The sequence below is a fragment of the Mastigoproctus giganteus genome, chromosome 7, assembly GCF_048544385.1.
Source record: "Mastigoproctus giganteus isolate SK-2022 chromosome 7, ASM4854438v1, whole genome shotgun sequence".
NCBI classification, from domain to species: domain Eukaryota; kingdom Metazoa; phylum Arthropoda; class Arachnida; order Uropygi; family Thelyphonidae; genus Mastigoproctus; species Mastigoproctus giganteus.
The window spans coordinates 62,583,390-62,601,349 of NC_143581.1; positions in this window are offsets into that span (position 1 = coordinate 62,583,390).

The window sequence follows — 17,960 nt, forward strand, 5'->3', positions numbered from 1 at the left end:
ATTTAACATCTCTTATACTTTTTCGATTTGTTAATATATTTATTAATTACGGTTAATATATCATATATAATTAATCACGTTAAAATTTTAAAAGCTTTTAATTTTCACAGAGTTTAATTATAAACGGATCATCCAATATCACAACATGAAGTTCACCGATATCGGCTGATTTGGGAAATTGGCGGTATAATGAATTGAACTCTATGATGCTAAATCTAACTAATATACAGTTTGCATTATAGCGATATCAACCTTTTCCCATCTTTAATACTCTGAGGATGGCATGAACTGCTCGAAATATTTGTTTAAAATGATATACCGCTAATGCCTATGACATTTACTCAGCAAGATAAATCTCTATACTTACATTTTTCATGTCACATTGCATTTGGATCAGAATAAATTATTACTCTTATAATGATCTTATCTGATCATTATCAGATTTGATAATTATAGAGACCTGCTAAGTATAAACCAGTTTATGCTCTGAAGTAGTGAACCAAGCTCGATACTGAGCTTGCTACAAATCTTTCCTCAAAATGGCCGCAAATTGTAGATTCAGCTTGATTTTTAGCTTATCACTTTATAGCTATCAATAAATTCTTAGGTGTAAAATGAATGCGTGCTACGATCACGAGAATCTACGATTAGTCAATTATTTAAATCTGTTAAATGACCTATCCTCGTAATTAGAGAAAACATCTCGCGCTCGCACCCATTTTCACACTGAAATAACTTTAAACCATCCAATCTATAAATTAAATTTTATTTTTGCATTGGTCGGCCCAAATTGAGGTAAAAATCAGGGAGAATTTATGCTAGGCGAATCCAAAGGAAACGCATCATCCTGACCAGCTTGTGCCAATTATCAAACGTGGAAGAGGACCAACTTTGTATTCTTTAGGTCCTATTATCTTCCGGAACGGGCAAATTACTGCCACTGATTACCTTGATATTCTGAGTGACCAAATTCATACCATGATGCAAACATTGTTTCCCACAAACGATACCATATTTCAAGAAAATAATGCTCTAATACACACACAGCCACAGCCAGATGTGTCCAATCTTGGTTTGAAGAGCATTAAACTGGGGCTGTGATTCCCGTGGCCTGAACAATCATAAGACTTAAATGTTATTGAGCCACTGTGGGCATATTTGGATAGGACAGTGAGAAGCAGATTTCCTCCACCTTTGTCTCTCAAGGAGCTTGAAATTTCCAATATTCCCCTTAAGACAGTTCAAGATTTATTTGAATCTATTCCACATAGAATACAAGCTGTTTTAAAAGCAAAGGGTGGCCCAACGCCATATTAGTGCATACCTGTAACTCTTATCATAAGTGTTTCCATTATTTTGTCCAACTCCTGTACATACACATAATAAATCGTACAAAATCTAAATGAAATCATTTTATGTTACATTTTTTAAATCTATTTGCGAAAGATACCATTGATCACAATTTCATCGCGAACTTTTTAAGACAAAAACTGTTCTTGCAGATTTCCACAGATAATGAGATAATGGTTATCCCTTCATCCTGACGAGTTTGGTTTCGGAAACGGATGCGGAATTTCGGATAGAGATTAATACAATTTTTGTTTAAATGAAAGTAGAGAAATATTGCAAATGCGTTAAAACTAGACTTTCTATTCCAATAAATTCGAAATATAAAATAAAATGAATCAGCAATAATTATCAGTATTAATGATTGCAGTGAGTGACTAATCTGACTCTTATAAAATGTTTATAAGAAAATTTGATGGTTGGGAAAATATTTCGATGTTTAAACTTTTTTTAAAAGCTAAATTTCGGAATAAAAGTAAGCAGAATTATTTTTTTTATGAGGAAAGGAAAAATATGTATATACACTTTCCTGATTTTGCTTATTTTTTATTCATAGAAAATACTTAGAAAAATGTCTTTTAAATCCTCAGATAAAACTGATATCAATTGCACTGAACGTCCTTCTGGAATAGTTCTGGTGTTTCTGTAAATGTCACTGCTGTGATATTAAAAGTAATAATTGTCATGCTATCATGAAGTCTTTGTTCATGATACCTCAGGGAACCATTCCGCAATGGCTGCACAAAAGGAACGGAGATGGGGAAAGAAATAACCATTGTTGGTGAGTAAATCGAAAAAATATCAGGCTGGATATTTTTTCGATTTACTGAAGCTACGTTTTTATGGTAACAGTAACGAAATATGAAGAACAAATTAAGCTGGTAATACATTCATCGCAGAACATAAAAAAAAAAAAACGCATGATAAATTAGATTACCACACACACCTGGTAACCACAAATGTGAAATACTTGCACGCAATCTTTGTTAGATTCAGATTCTAAACAGTGTGAGTCAGTAAGAAACTTGTTCTATTGTGATGTAGTGTTTGAGAGTGCTGTATTACTAGCTGTTATTGGCAGCTCGTTGACAGTTGATAATTTTGGACAACAACGTTTATGTAACTACAGTGTTTAGATTACCTCAATAACGTGAGTTCATTCTTGCTGTTAAAAATATACAGTAAATTAGACATTTGTTCGAATTAGTCATGGAAAAATGAGGCAAGCTTATATATCATTATCATAAAACAATACACAACCCACATCGTTGCCCATCCCTTCTAATAATTTTTCCAATCTTTCTTTAAATTTATTCAAACTTCCCACTTCCACAGCGGGGTAAAAACTCCAGGTATAAGTTTATTTCTTAATTACTCGAAGGCTGAAAGCAAATTTCCACACATATACTCTGCAACCATCCTTTTCCAATTAAATTTATGTCCTTCCCCCAAATTATGTGTCCCATCATAATAATGTGTGAGGATGCCATTTAGTCTACTTAACCCATTTAAAGCATTCATTTCAATCAAGTCATCTCGCAAATGCTTAGCTTCCAGACGCTGCAATTTATAGAACCGAAGTCTTTCTTGGTAAGAATGCCCTGCTGTACCAGCCGTAATGTTGCTTTTCTCTGTACACGTTCCAAGTCCACATCCTTCCTAAAATGAGGTTTCCAAACACGTATGCAGTACGCAACATGCGGCATAACCATTGCCTTATAGAACCCGATAATCACCTCTTTGTCCTTGCTGCCAAAGTGCCTGTATATCATTGATAGAACTCCATGAGCTCTCCTATTAGCCTGTCCGCGCTGCTCAGCGGCCTTCTGTGAATCAGATATTTTATCCAGTGGCAAAATGATTACACATCGGACTATATAATTACCCCTAGGTCTTCTACTTCGAGTTCGGTACCACCCAAAGGGTATGCTAGTCTAGTATTATTGCAATTCAAATGAAGTACCTTTGGCGGCGCTAATATGTAGCTGTGATGATTGCTTTTATATGTACTCTTGCTAAATAGTTTATAAATATGATTTTAAAGTGTTTATTTTAAATTCTTTCGTGAAACTCAAGTATTGAGTGACAAGGTTCATTAGGTTTGACTATTTATAATCATGGAAAGGTAATATTTACGCTAAATTTACGATAAGTCTGTTTTGGCAGTTAAAGCATTATTTGTTCTAACTATCAATTCCAGCTGCCCATGCTTTAGCATAGCGTTGGTATTCGCAAGTTTGAGGAGAGATACTTTTTAAATTCTACAAGTTATGGAGACTTTAATTAGGTGGAAGGATTTGTCAACATTGATTAGTTGTATCTAATTTTGGGACAGAATATCACCTTATCGAAAAAGATATAGATTTTTAAAGACTTTTAAGTTTTAATTAGTAAAGGCCTATACAGCCATAGAATGGCGCAACCGCTGAAGAAAGACTTGGTGACTTACTGCAGTATTTTTTACCAGAAAACTTTATGAACAAGCTCAAGAATAAATCGATAATGCTAGAAAAGGTCAAGGAGACGAGGTTGTCAAAGAACACGCTGGCTCGACACCATCAAGAGCGACACTGGCATGAGCATAAAGGACTTGGAAGAAGCTGCTGAAGACCGGACAGCATGGAAGCAGCTCGCCCATAAAGTCTCCGAAAGTTGGCTGCGACTGAACAGATGAAAACAATAAACTTTGAATTATGAATGTCAAACTATAACTGACATTTTTCAGCATATCTGCATAATTTATTCAGACCCTGTTGGAGTAGTAGAAAAACCCGTTTATTATCACCGTTTACTATCAGTAACCCGTAGTATCTCGTTTCACCAACTTTTAAATCCTTACTCGATTTAGTGCCGATTCGCGAACTAGATAAATCTCGAGTCTGCGGCTGTTTCGTTTTGCCTACTCATTCTCAGCATACCATCAGACATTTTGTTGGAATATAAAAGATTTGCTGTGTCTATTTCAAAACAAATTTTGACTATAAAAATGATACATCAAAAATGTACATTTGAACATTTCAATAGTGTGCGATCGACTGAACAAGATCCAGATATCACCTATCGTAGTTTCATCCCACCTTCCTTCATACTTCCGCCCCATTGACTGCATGTCCTGTTGAAATTTCTCCCTACGCTCTTCACTAGCTCAGGTTTCGTCTGGAAGAATCCATGTGAGAGTGAAAGTAATGTAGAGACAGAAATCACATTCGGAAAGCCTCTGAATGAAAATCAGAAAAATTGTAAGGAAAACATCCTCGAGATGCAGAAAATGATTAAAAAATTGATGGACACCATTGACACTAACCAAACTAGGACTAGAAACATATTACGTGAAATTAATATCACCACGGAAAACTTAAAGTAAGCTATTAACTCGCTCCCCAGTAAAGCAACGATCGGGCCGGACCAGTTCCCGCTATTCATGATAAAAATATGTAGTGGTTACATAATCGATGCTTCACCACCTCTTCCAACGAATACTAAGTGAGGGGGTTATCCCGAAAACATGGAAGAGATATTATGTAAAATCAGTTCCAAAAATAAACAATCCTAAAACCAGTAAAGATTTGAGGCCAATCGCAATCGGATGCTCTCTGCAAAAAATATTTGAGAAAGCAATCCTGAACACCGTCAATCAGCACTGCTTTGGGGACAGGCCAGAATACTTGCATTCTGTGCTTTCTCGAAGGTCGACTATTACAAACTTAACGGAGACTCTACTACAGATACAGCTAGCATTAAATAATAAACAACAGCTGGACATCGTATTCCTGGATGTAGCAGCAGCCTTCGACAACGTCTCTATCCCAGCTATGACAGTAATCCTCAAGGAATATTTCCTCATTTCAGGAAGCACTTTAAGCGTTCTGACTAAGACCCTTCAAGAAAGACATATTATCGCAATAAACGGGAAACAAACGGAAACTTTCTGTATCTCCAGGGGAGTACCCCAAGGGGGCGTAATGTCCGCCACCATCTTCGCAATAGCACTAGCCCCATTTTTAGCTCAAAACTGAACAATTCATTACATATGCTGACGATTCGAAATTTTTTTGTTACCTCTAAAGAACAAGAAACTGCACTTCGTCTATCCGAGGAAGCAAACAAGACAATCAGGAAGCTAGAAAAATATCTACACTACATTGGCCTGAAACTTAATGAAAGGCAAACTGCCCAAATGACTTTCACCAACAAAAAGAAGAAAAACGAAATTACGATCTTTGTGAACAATACCAGAGTCCAAAAATCCCCCGCACATGTCGACCTTGGCCTTAAGTGGGATGAAGGAAGTGTCACCTGAAGGGTTGAAGACTGTCATTGCTTGTTGGGAGCGTTTAAGAGAAGTTTTAAAAAAACACTCCGACATTGAAAACACTGAACTCATGATGGGCAAAACGGAAGACGAAGTAATTTCTTACTTCAGGAAGCTTCAAAAAAGTTGTCAAAAATAGTCCACTTTGGACAGTTTCTATGCCAGTAGCGACAAAAGACTGAAAAGACACCTGACGCTTGATTGTCCCACCACCACTACGCCACCATTCATTGATTTCATCAGCTCTACACTTCAAGTCTAAGGTAAATGCTAATTTATTGTTTGTTTTTTATTTTAAGATGTTTTATAACTATTTATTAAATAATCTTTATAAAACACTCTTTTTTTAATGTAAAAATGAAGTATAACATATAAGAAATACCTATTTTATGTTTTGTTGGGAAATGAATCAGAGGGGAATCAATGTATTATTGGTTTCAACTTACAATATTTTCAACATACGATAGGTTTTGTGGAACGAATTACCATCGGATGTTGGGGCCCCACTCTATTCTGTTGAGTAACAGCTGCCGGATTGCTTTTCTCTTACATTTAAGGAAGGTTGCCCACTCTTTCTTGTACATCTGATAGTCAGTTTAGTAATGATACTTTTTCCATTTTCTGAAAGTTTTTGTTTCCTCTTGAATGCTTCTCTGACTTCAGCATTGAACCATGCGTTGGATCTATCAGATAATTTTATTTTCTTGGAAGCTCCTTGTGTTGCAATTTCAACTAGCTGGTTAGCAAGGCTAGATATAGCGAAGTCTATTGATTCTTGTTGTAAATCCTTCCAGTTTATTTCTGTGAGACGTGCTAGGATGATCTCTGGGTTTAAGTATTTGATGGAGTATACTGTTTTGGTTCGTACTTATTTCCTGAAAGCTTCGTTAGTAATGTTGAACTCAAACGTGATGGGAGAGTGATCAGAAGGGAAGCTGTAATGTTCAGTGGTCAGATTAAGGTTTGGGAGATTGTGGATAATTGATCCAGCGTCTGGTTCCCCTGGTAAGAGGTGTGGTTTGATGAACTAAGCCAAATGTGCCAACGACTGTTCTGAGATCTTCAGTGGCTTCATCGTGTCTAGGCGTAGGCATATTAAAATCGCCTATATTATTATTATTATTATCTTTATTTTCTCCTAAGAGAAACCCGCTTACAGCTATTAACCAGGGGGTGCACATTCATATATACAAATATAATTTATATACATAATTATCTATTTATAATTTATACAAATCAGTCTTTATAAATTATACAATGTCTAAATTATACATTTTCTAAATCATACATTGTCTGATTAATTATATTATACACATCATTGCCTTATTTTACATGACAGGCAGATAGGAAGAGAGCACAAGCATAATTTACAATTTTACAAGGAATTAGAGAATGTTCACATCTACAGCACTATTTACAGCGAGTTCACAGAAAGACAAGACGTCCAATATAAACATAACAGGAGCAAAAACAGTCCCGACCAGTTCATTTTCTTCATTTCCTGCATTCTCTTTTGTTTCCCTCTGTCGGCATCACTCAACATTTATAGGTGGAGTAATGCCTTTTGAAACACTTCGGTCCTGTATCTCTTCTCTGCGCAAAGCCTTTCTGGGTCTGCTTGAAGATCGTTGAACATTTTAATAGTGTTCAAAGGAAAAAATCGCCGAAGGCTTTCCAGCTATGTGAGCGCGCTACTGATTGGAAGGGATGTTGTTCTATTCGCCCACCTTTGCGTCATGTGGGGCCGAGTCAGCAGGTGGTCAGTTTTCGGCGAGTCGACTCTTCGGGTCAGTAGTTTTGCAAGCGTGAGGATGTTCTTGGTGACAATAATGTGAGACCAAGGCGTGACATCCAAGTTGGCATATAAAATGGTTCTTGAGATTGTAAATGGCTTCGTAGTGATCCTGTTTAACCATCTCAGCATCCAGTACTCTAAACCCAGGAAAGCCTTGATGGTAGCAACTGGGGCAGAAGACCAAATCTGAGATGCGTAGAGAGGGATGGGGATGACGCATCTTAAAATATACTGTTTAACAAGGTCAGGGTTCCTGATACCTACTAGTTCTTGTCTGGAGGTCCATAGCGCTGCGTAAGTTTTCTTCTTTACATGTCTGAAATGGGGTGTGAAGTTTAGGTTTTCGTCCCATTTCAGACCAAGATCAATATGTGTCCTGACTTTTTTGACCACACTGCCATTTACGCGTATTGATATGTGGTTTTTTAATACCTTGTTGGTGAAAACCATTTGGGCTGTCTTGTGTTCATTTAGTCGGAGCCCCATGCAATTAAGGTATTCTTGCAACTCGGCGATTTTGGAGTTTGCTTCGTTGTTGCATTGTAAAGATGTGTTTTGGTCATTCGAGGTGACGAAATATTTCAAGTCGTCTGCATATACGACAAATTGCTTTTGATTTTGGGTCAGGAAGGGATGCAGTGCTGTTGCGAAGAGAGTAGCAGAGAGGACACCACCTTGTGGGACTCCCCTGTTGACTTGGAAGGTCTCTTTGGAAGTTCCATTTATGGCAGTGATGTGTCTCTCCCTCAAAGAACTCGTTATTATAGCTAATACGTGCCCAGTTATATGGAAATATTCCTCCAAGATGATAGTAATAGCCGAGATGGATATTCTGTCGAAAGCGGATGCAACGTCTAAGAAGACAATGTCTAATTGCTGTCTGAAGTTAAGGGCGTGTTGTATTCGAAATAGAGTCTCCATGAGATTGGTGGTAGTAGATCTTTGTGGGATCACTGAATGAAGGTACTCCGGTCTATGCCCGAAGCAGTGATGGTTGATGGTATTTAAAATGGATTTCTCAAATATTTTTTGAAACGAACATCCAATTGCAATAGGCCTGTAGTCTTTGGAGGATTTAGGATTGCTATTTTTGGGAACAGGTTTAACGAAATACGTATTCCATATCTTCGGAAAGTGGTTTTCACTTAAAATTTTGTGGAAAATGTGAAGGAGCAGATCTATGATGTATACACTGCTGATCTTAATCATGAAGAGTGGGAATTTATCAGGCCCAATTGTGGCTTTATTCTTGAGGCTATTCACAGCGGCTTTAATGTCATCTCTAGCGATACTGATTTGAGACAGTTCAGGATAGAACTCTGTCTTCAGTTTGCTAATTGCTTCACGGATTTTCTCTGTCTTGACTTCACTTTCAACTTGATTTTCTGCTAGAGGAATTCCAAAGGTGGCTTGGGTCCATTCTGAGAAGATGTGCTCGGGCATTATATCCTTACGCCTTTTCTTATTATATATCTGCTTCCTTTCTTTAAATGTGATCGCACCATGTCATAGTGAGCTTGACGTTTCAATCGAATGAACCGCGCTCTAGCTTCTTTATATCGAATATAATCAGGTGGGTGTTCAGTTTTTTTCCATTTTCTGAACAGTTTTTGCTTCTTTTTAAAAGCATATTTTACTTGTGGACTAAACCAGGAATTTGCTCGATGGGAAATTTTTATGTGTTTTGATGCGCCCTCAAGAGCAATAAAGTGAAGGGTATCCGAAAATGCTTCTAAGGCATCGTCTACGGGGAGTTGGAAGAGATTTTGCCAGTTGAAATTCGCGAGCCGTTTCAAAATTACGTCTGGTTTTATATACTTGGTTGAGAAGATAACATCAGCGTTGTTTTCCCTCTTCCAGTTCTCTTTTTGTCTACAAGCTTGACTTCTCAGGTTGACTTGGATTGAGAGAGGGATGTGATCCGAAGCGAAGCGAGTCGTACTGTCAGTTAATATGATGTCTAGAGTATTATAGTATACCAGGTCAAGGCGCTGTGTGCCTCTTGTGAGGGGCGTTTCAAGTTGTTTCATCGAGAGGGTTTCCATAGTATCATCCAATTCGCTCTTTGCATCTTTGTACTTAGGAAGAGGCATGTTCAAATCTCCCATCACAATAGATTCTACATTTGGGTTCAAGTTTGCAACGAGCCAAGTAAGGAGTTCATTTCTGGCTTCGCTGTCATGGTTGGGTGGAAGGTATATAATACAAATTTGTACATTCTTTGTACCTTCTCTGAAGGTTGCTGAGACGGCTTCAAAATTTTCCGAGTGTGACTCTTGGTTTTTAGTTACAGAGAAATTATTCTTATAGAGTATCATTACTCCTCCTCCTCTTTTGTTTTCTCTTCCTCTTGTAACGCAATTAAAACCAAAATTGTCAGCCAGAGCATTTAGCTGTCTATTATTATGAAGCCAGGTTTCTGTCAGGCAGATGAATTCATATTCGGAGCTTAATAGAAGGTTCTGCAAAGTGTGAAGTTTATTGGCTATGCTGCGCACATTTTGAAGGTAAAGAGAGACTTGCATATTTTCTTTCGAGTCTGATGAGGAATTCCTTAATTGCTACTGAGCAACCCTGGTTGAGAGCCTCGAAGCACGTTCCCTGAAGCGTTTAACCAGGGTGCCAGTGGGCCAAATGGTTTTGTCTAGTAATCGTGCTTCACAATTAATAGGGCATGAGATAGTGAAGGAGGAATATGCCGGATGTCTTGTTCGTACTTGTCGTACTTCCACGTCAATACCCATCCCCTCTACGCACATTTCTTTAATGACGCTCGGTGTGATACTGGGTTCAATCCGCGAGACAAATAGCTTTCCTCTTGTTTGAACTGAGGTGATGCTGTATCTTTCTGCAAGACAAGGGTGATAATCAGATGGCTGGGATGTTGGAGGATGATCAGTAGGATCGCCATTTGTCCGTATGGCATGTTGTTGCTGATGGGCATTTAGGTGAGGGGGTTCCTTTTTAGTGGAATTTTGAGGGGCCGATTTTGTCGGCAGAGAAACAACCTGAGCAAAAGTAGGTTTCTGGTTCATGTTTGGCTCCGATGGAGGGGTTCATTTCTTTTTATTGCGGTCTTGGTTTGCAGAAGAAGTAGAGCTGGGGATAGCGGTCGCTGGACCGTTTTCCGACCTGTGCATTTCTTTTATTGGAGGATTGGTTTTTTGAATTATCAAAATTTTGAGGAGGTGGCTGCTCTTTGCAGGGATCAGCATCTTGCAACTCTGCCCTAAATTTGAGGGTAGCCGTCCGTTGTGATTTAATGTGCGAGTTCTCCATCGGTTTCCCTCTTGCAACTTTCGAGGTGCCAGCTGGGCAAGCCTGTGGGTTTTCGAGTATCGGGATATTTCGTCCGATTGTTCCGTTAATTGCACGTAGTTGAGTTAGGACTGTGTCTAATTTATCATCAATTAGTTTCTGTTTGGCTATTAAAGTTCTATTCTGTTCATGCAGTTCATGGTTTTCTTCTTTGATTCCTTGCAGAGTTTTGTGGATTGGAAGAAGGAGTTCCTCGAGTAACTCTTTTAGCATTTGAGACTCATGCTTAAAGTAATCCTGACCTGTTTGTCTTTCTTGATCATTCCGAGCCCCACTACAGCCTATTTCTTTAATGTAGTCAAGAGTATCATTTCCATCATCATATGTTTTCTTGTGCGCGCAATCGTCTGGGCATGCGTCACAACCTAAGATATCAATTAATGAGCCACTAAGGTTCCCGTTCAGCTCCGTTACTGCGAGGTTGTCGGAAACCTGTGGGGAAGGTTCCTCAGTTTCTGAGTCATCGTTGTCTATGACGTGAGATTCTGCTGCATTTATTTCTTCCCGTTGTTCTGCGCTATTGTTCTCGTTGTGTGACCTGCATTTTGAGCAAAGGAACTTCTTTCGTCTGCTTTGATTTAAGCGCACGATGTCAACTTGGGAACAGCAGCTCCCAATGACGCTGCCACATCGCAAGCATTTAATGGCGTATTTATTTACAACGTTACAAATGCCGCATACTTGCTCCGTCATATCAGATGGTTTCTTTTCCATATTTGTAATGATTGAGACCGTAGATGCGTTACTTATATGTTTTACTTAAATCTGGAGCGTTGGCCAGATATTTCACTTATTTCTCGATGAAAGGTGCGGTAGTGGGGAGAGCTATACACTTCACACCCAGTTACGGTTTAATTGGAGCCTTTAATGTAAGGAGCGACCTTGAGAGAGGATTAGTGGTGGGGAAAGCTGAGTAGTTGAACTTTCCGCAGACAAGAAAACTTATCTATAGCTGTACCACATATAGCATGCATGAGACCAAAAAACAATAATCATAATTTACCTGACTGTGCATTTCTTCCTTAGTTGGTATATTTAGATAGAGGCACTTCTGAACTTTCGATTAATACTAAATATAGCTAGTACATGACTCATAATTAAACTGAAAATATCAAAAAATACGGAGCACGATAATCACACTGTTGTCATCTCCGCCACCTCTATAACTAGCTTAATGAAGGTCGGGGTATTGGGAACTAGCTTAATAATGAAGGTCGGGGTATTGGGAATTATGTTGGCTGCTGTCCAAGCTAGCAGTTCACTCCGGAAATCTTCTGTATGGTCGAGGGGTAGGTACACCAGACAAATTTCTAGTAGTATGGCATCCTTTCTAAATGTGGCACATAGGGCTCCGAAGTTATCTGATTTGGTCACCTGAAATCCGGATTGCTTAAAACTGGATGAGTACAGCAACGCAACACCTCCGCCGCGTCTGCTATCCCCGGAGTTATGGAGGCTGAGATAATCCAGAGGCTGACCTATTACATCCAGTTGCCTTCCATGAGATAACTAGGTTTCGGTCAAGCAGATGAACTGATATTCAGTTAGTACAAGTAACATGATTGTTTATAGAGGGTGTAGTTTGTTGCTGATACTGCGTACATTTTGGTAGAAGCATTTAAGGGGAAATATTGGGACAAGTTGGCATGAGGCTGACGTTGGTTGTTATTCCTGTGTTGTAGTCGATCTCATGTGGTAGGATAAGGGAGAGGTCCGTTCTTTGTACATTTTTATTAGAGTTTCTGGTGGCCAGGTGTTGGTATCCAGTACTTTTAGTTCATCATGTTTGTCACAAGTAATAGTGAATGAAGCATAGGAAGGATATCTTGTTTTCAAAGGTTTCACAGTCACCGTGATCCCTATTTGCTCCTCAAAGAACTTAGATATATTGGCACCGGTTGTTGAAGGCCCAAGTATCGATTTTAAGGAGGAGCGCTGAAATATAAAACACTTGCGGACAATCTCTTCTAAGTGTCCGTTATGTTAAGATAATGCAGACCATTATACATTTATTTTATTAACTGGTATGGTCAGAATCTGGACTATTCCTGCCTTCTTATTATGGTTGAAATTTCCTTAATGACAGCGATCTCAAAAAAAAAAAAAAAAAAAAAAACACCACCGCAATGCACTCGAAATTATCGCTACATCTAAGTCTCTAATGGGAGACGCTATGCGAAAACCTTCGACTGTGGAGTGATAATATTTAACTGTGGCACTTAGCATGATATTCTCGCTAAACATTATTATTACTCCTTTCATACGTTATCTGATATATAGGTTCTTAGGGCCCGGGAAATTTTTCTGATGCTTCTTCCCCTTCCTCCCTCTTTCTTCTTTTCCCTTCCCCAACGCTATGGTCGTTGTTGCGGTGATAACTGCACAAAATAACCAGACAAGAGTAATTAGGGAATCTGGAAAATCTACTACAGTTATTGTTGAAGAAGTCTTTTACAATACTTTTTCCTCTCCAGTTTATTTTAATTATAAATATTCTTTGTAGAATCCAACTAATTAAGTGCCCATTAAAAGAATATTAAAAAGAAGATTTTCAAATTAGTAAAGCCCGTAAAAAACTGCCTTAATTAAATTTTGCTTGTTTCTTGAACAATTTTTAGCGGCGACATTTGCCTCAATTACAAACCTTTGTTGCATTTTATTAAACGAAGTTGGACAAAAATTTGTTGATATTATTTAATGGATTTAAATCTTAGAGATTTCTATAATAAATATAAACTACAAATCATACTTATACATTCTTCGTGTTGCTCTTCATGCAAACGAAGCTGATTTACCTTCAGCTATTTGTTGTTAATATGTAAAATAGTGAAAAAAATATTCAGTTAGTAATCGTTCAGCCAAGGAATGAAAAAAAAAACAAAACAAAAACATAAAAGATCTTCGCATCACTGACAGGATTCGAAACTGGGCCTTTTTTCATGCAGCGCGGGGAGGACAGTGGTTATAACCACTGTTATAACCACTATATATGTTTCTATTAGACAATCTTTAATATCTGATTACTACTTTTCATATACTGATTTCATTATTATAAACTTTGTTTTCCGCCATTTAAGAAACAAAGCGGTTTAAAACTTCTGAACAGAAAGGTGAAATTAAACAAAATTTAGAGATTCAAATGTCAATCATGTGCGAATTTCCTGCCAAATTTGCGGCCCTTCCATATGACTCCTGTCTGGTTAGACCAGCCAGATCACCACACACTTCTCTCAAATATCCAGAACACTCGTCGTATTATTGATCTACAGGTTCCTGACAGGATTAGACCTCACCAACGAGGTGCAAAAGGGCAAAGGAGATTATTTCTTTGTAAGTAGGGGTATTTTCATCGTGGTTCTTAGCAAAGGCTGCTTCCTACGACTCATCTCCTCCACCTCATTTCTAAATTTAGCTTCAGCGGCGTGAAAAGAAATCGAATCCCCCCACACTACATTCATTCCAAGATCCAAACAGGATAATGGGAATGTGAAGTTGGAGGTTGCAAGTGATGCGTGATAGCTGCCGCTTCGTATTTCACAAGTAAATTCCATCCTTTTTCTTCTTATCCTGTACATTCCTCTCTGTCTTTCGATTTCCGAGCAGAGAACGAAGTTCTATCGATTCTCGTTACACAGAGAAATAACTTGTTAAATGTATATCTTCGAGAAACATCTTAAGGGTAGCAGTCCCCTTTTGCAGCTAAAAGGAACATATATCATTAATAAGATCTGGCAGACTTGGCATAACAAGGGGAGAATAAAAAAAAGAACAGTGGCAATGCTCTAGTTTCATCAGAGAATTGAAAATTGCAAGTGATAACAAACATTTGAAAAAAAAAAACAAAAAACCAGAAAGGAAGATAAAAGGTTTAACGCGCATTTCAAGACAATGTGTTATATCTTAATGATCTTAATGCATGGCTGAAGCATGCTCAAGAAATCAAAGAAATCTTAAATTTCTTTGTGCCATAATAAAATAAATGTAAAATATACCAATAACATTTTATAAAATATGTTATTAGTTACTATTAATAATAAATTAATTAAACTTAATTTAAATTTAAAAATATTTTATAATGAATGATTTATCCATTACTTTAAGGCTAAATTTCATGATATATAAATTCATGACAAAAAATTCAAACAATGGTGATTACCAGAGGCGCAAGTAGAGATGGGTGAAAAGTGCAAATGCCGCCGCGGCTGCAACTTAAAGAGCATGGGAAAAGGAACATACCACAAATATACAAATGTAGGTGTGTTTGTTGCAGTTTAAGCAACGAGCCATGTTTTTTTTTTCTTGGTCTTTGGATTCTGAAGAAAATTTAATAAGTGATTAAACTTTTACTTTTGGTTTCTGGAAAGCATCTTGCTCCGAGAACGGTCTCATATACAGAAGAACGCTGACTACAGAAGAATAAAAGAACACAAAAAAGAAAAAAAAATCTGATAATAAAATAAAATACAATACCATTCCTACATTCTTAAGTTTGTAGTTGAAGCAAATAACTTTTATCAATTCCAGCGAATGTAACTCGAAATAAAGAACCATTTCTTCAGTTACACAGTTTGAAACATCGTGATTGCATCATCTGAACTGACACAGGCAGGGAGCGCACTTTTACAGACTTTCCCCGAGAGCTGTACGCCAGATCTGTTTCTAGATTTCGAGGCAAACCCAAGTATATCGCCGCTCGGGAAAAGTCCCAAGAAATGCAGACCAGACAGTAAAATAAGTGCGGTGAGCGAACGGGACAAAATTCAAAAACTTTTATTTTAACAGCACCAGAACTTGTCGCTCATATATGTATTATATATTTTGTCTGTAGAAGTAGGCCTTCTACAGACAAAGTTTTGTCTGTTCACAGGCCGACTTCCACTTGTACGAGCTGAAGAAGGCGGAAATACCCACGGGGAAAAATTCTACTTCCTCCGCCTGAGACTGACAAAATACATTGGCAGACAAAAAAATTGCATCAACTTAAAAAAAAATGAACTTTTATAGTTAACGTATAAAATATTGTTTGAAACACTCTTTTTTTTTTTTTTTGTCGCAAAGCAAAAGGTATTGCGTCAGATCACGCTTCTTTTGCACCAGACAGTAATTGCAAGGTATTGGAAGGGTATACACGTTAATTAGCATCCTGTTTTGCGGAGGTGTAAGCAAGTTTCCATATGTTCAGTTGACACCAAGGAAAAAAGTGTAGCTGTTGTTCCATCTCAGTTAAGGCTTTCTACACGTGCTATCGCTGAAAAATAGGCTGCCACCAGTCAACAGTATCCCGGGTACTGAAAGAAATTAAAGCGTGAAACCGGTGATGTGAAGAGAAGACCGGTATCAGGCCATAAGAGAGTGATTATGCCTTCCCAAGATCGATATTTGAAACGGCTATGCCTTCGTAATCGCCATGCCAGTGCTCCTGATCTAAAACTGGACTTTGAGATGGCCTCTGGTTTTGAAACAAGTGCATTAACTATCCAAAGTCGACTTTCGGAATGTGGTTTGCATGCCTATCGGCCCAAGAAGAAGAAGAAGAAGCCTTTGTTGACAGGCGCCTCCGTAGCCAGGTGGGCAGGAGCAGCAGTGCGTAGCACACGCTTCTTGATTAGACCGGTGTTCGAGCCCGTGCCCACCAAATACGGAAGATGCGGAAAGGTCAGGGAATGACCACCGCATATCCCCGGAGCAATATGGCCTTAGTTGCTAATGCTCCTAAAAACCAAATAACAAACACACCTTTGTTGACCCAACAAATGAGGAAGAAGCGACTTGCTTGGGCTAATTCGCATGTTTCATGTACAAAATAGCAAAGGGACACCGTCATCTTTTCTGACGAATCGAAATTCAGCCTGCATGGCTCGGATGGGAAGCGATATGTCAGAAGACGAAAATCGGATGCATACCATCCTGATTGCATAATACCAACTGTAAAGTTCCCAGCCGGTCAGATGGTCTGGGGATGCATAAGAAGCAAAGGAGTGGGGCAAATTAAGTTTATTAATGAAACGGTGAACGCCCAGACGTCTGAATCACCACACAGACGTCGAAAACTGCATTTTTCAACAGGACTTAGCACCTTGCCACACAGCAAAATTGGTAAGTTTAACGCTATTTAGATTTAATCTTGAGTTTGTCTTATTGTCTCACAAGGCTAAAAACATACTTACATCAATGTTTTTCCTCGTTTTTCTCCCTTAATGTCCCTTAATGACTGTGCCTTAAGGTACAGTCATACCTCAGAAATTCTGCAATTACAGTATTGGACTAGCTCCCCAGCAACAGTACAGTTTTGAACCCTATTGAAAATTGCTGGTACATAATGTCGTCTAAAATTGCTCAGAAGAAGCCAACAAGTAAGATTCAGCTACAGGAGAGCATTGTTCATCCAGAATCCAGAATCAGCATCCAGAAGTTCATTAACTCTATGCCAGATCGTTGCAAGGCTGTAATTGCAGCTCGAGGAGGAACAACAAAATATTGAGGACTTATTATGATGATTTATAGTACATAATACTATTACGTTAACTTGTCATTTGAGTTTGTACACGTAAATGCAATAAAATGTATGTTTGGTTGTCATGATTTGCATTTGCATGATTTCTCATTTCCATTAATTACGCATTTTACCCTTTGAGAAGATATTTATGACAATTAGGTATATCAGTTGGAGTCTTTTTAAAGGATTTCATTAAATGAGATATATATCCTATGTAACAAATGAATTTCGAACATTTCTGCAACCCATAATGCAGCGCAAAACAAATTATTTGCAAAATTCACAAGTGATGGAGTTTTTTTGTCCGCCACTGTACAACCTCGATTTAAGAGTACTTTGGAAATTCCTCCAATCATCAAACACAAACACCGTGAAACGAGTGGAAAACGGCAATGTATTCTGCCGATCAAACTGCCAAGGAGGACAGACACTACCATTGCTATAGTAACCATCCGCATTCTGTAAGCAGTAGTGCGGATAAGTGCTGTGCACTCTTCCGTTTAGGTGTTACACCAAATATCAATTAGTTAGGTACGCCAATGCTCATGCTTTTCAGTATTTCAACAGTAAACGAAGGAATTAAAAAAATAATAATTTGCTGATTGATAATACTGGTACACATTAAAATTAGTCCTAATAAAATATCTAGAGTGTAGAAGTAATAAAGCTGCATTTGGCTGTGTAAACCTCAG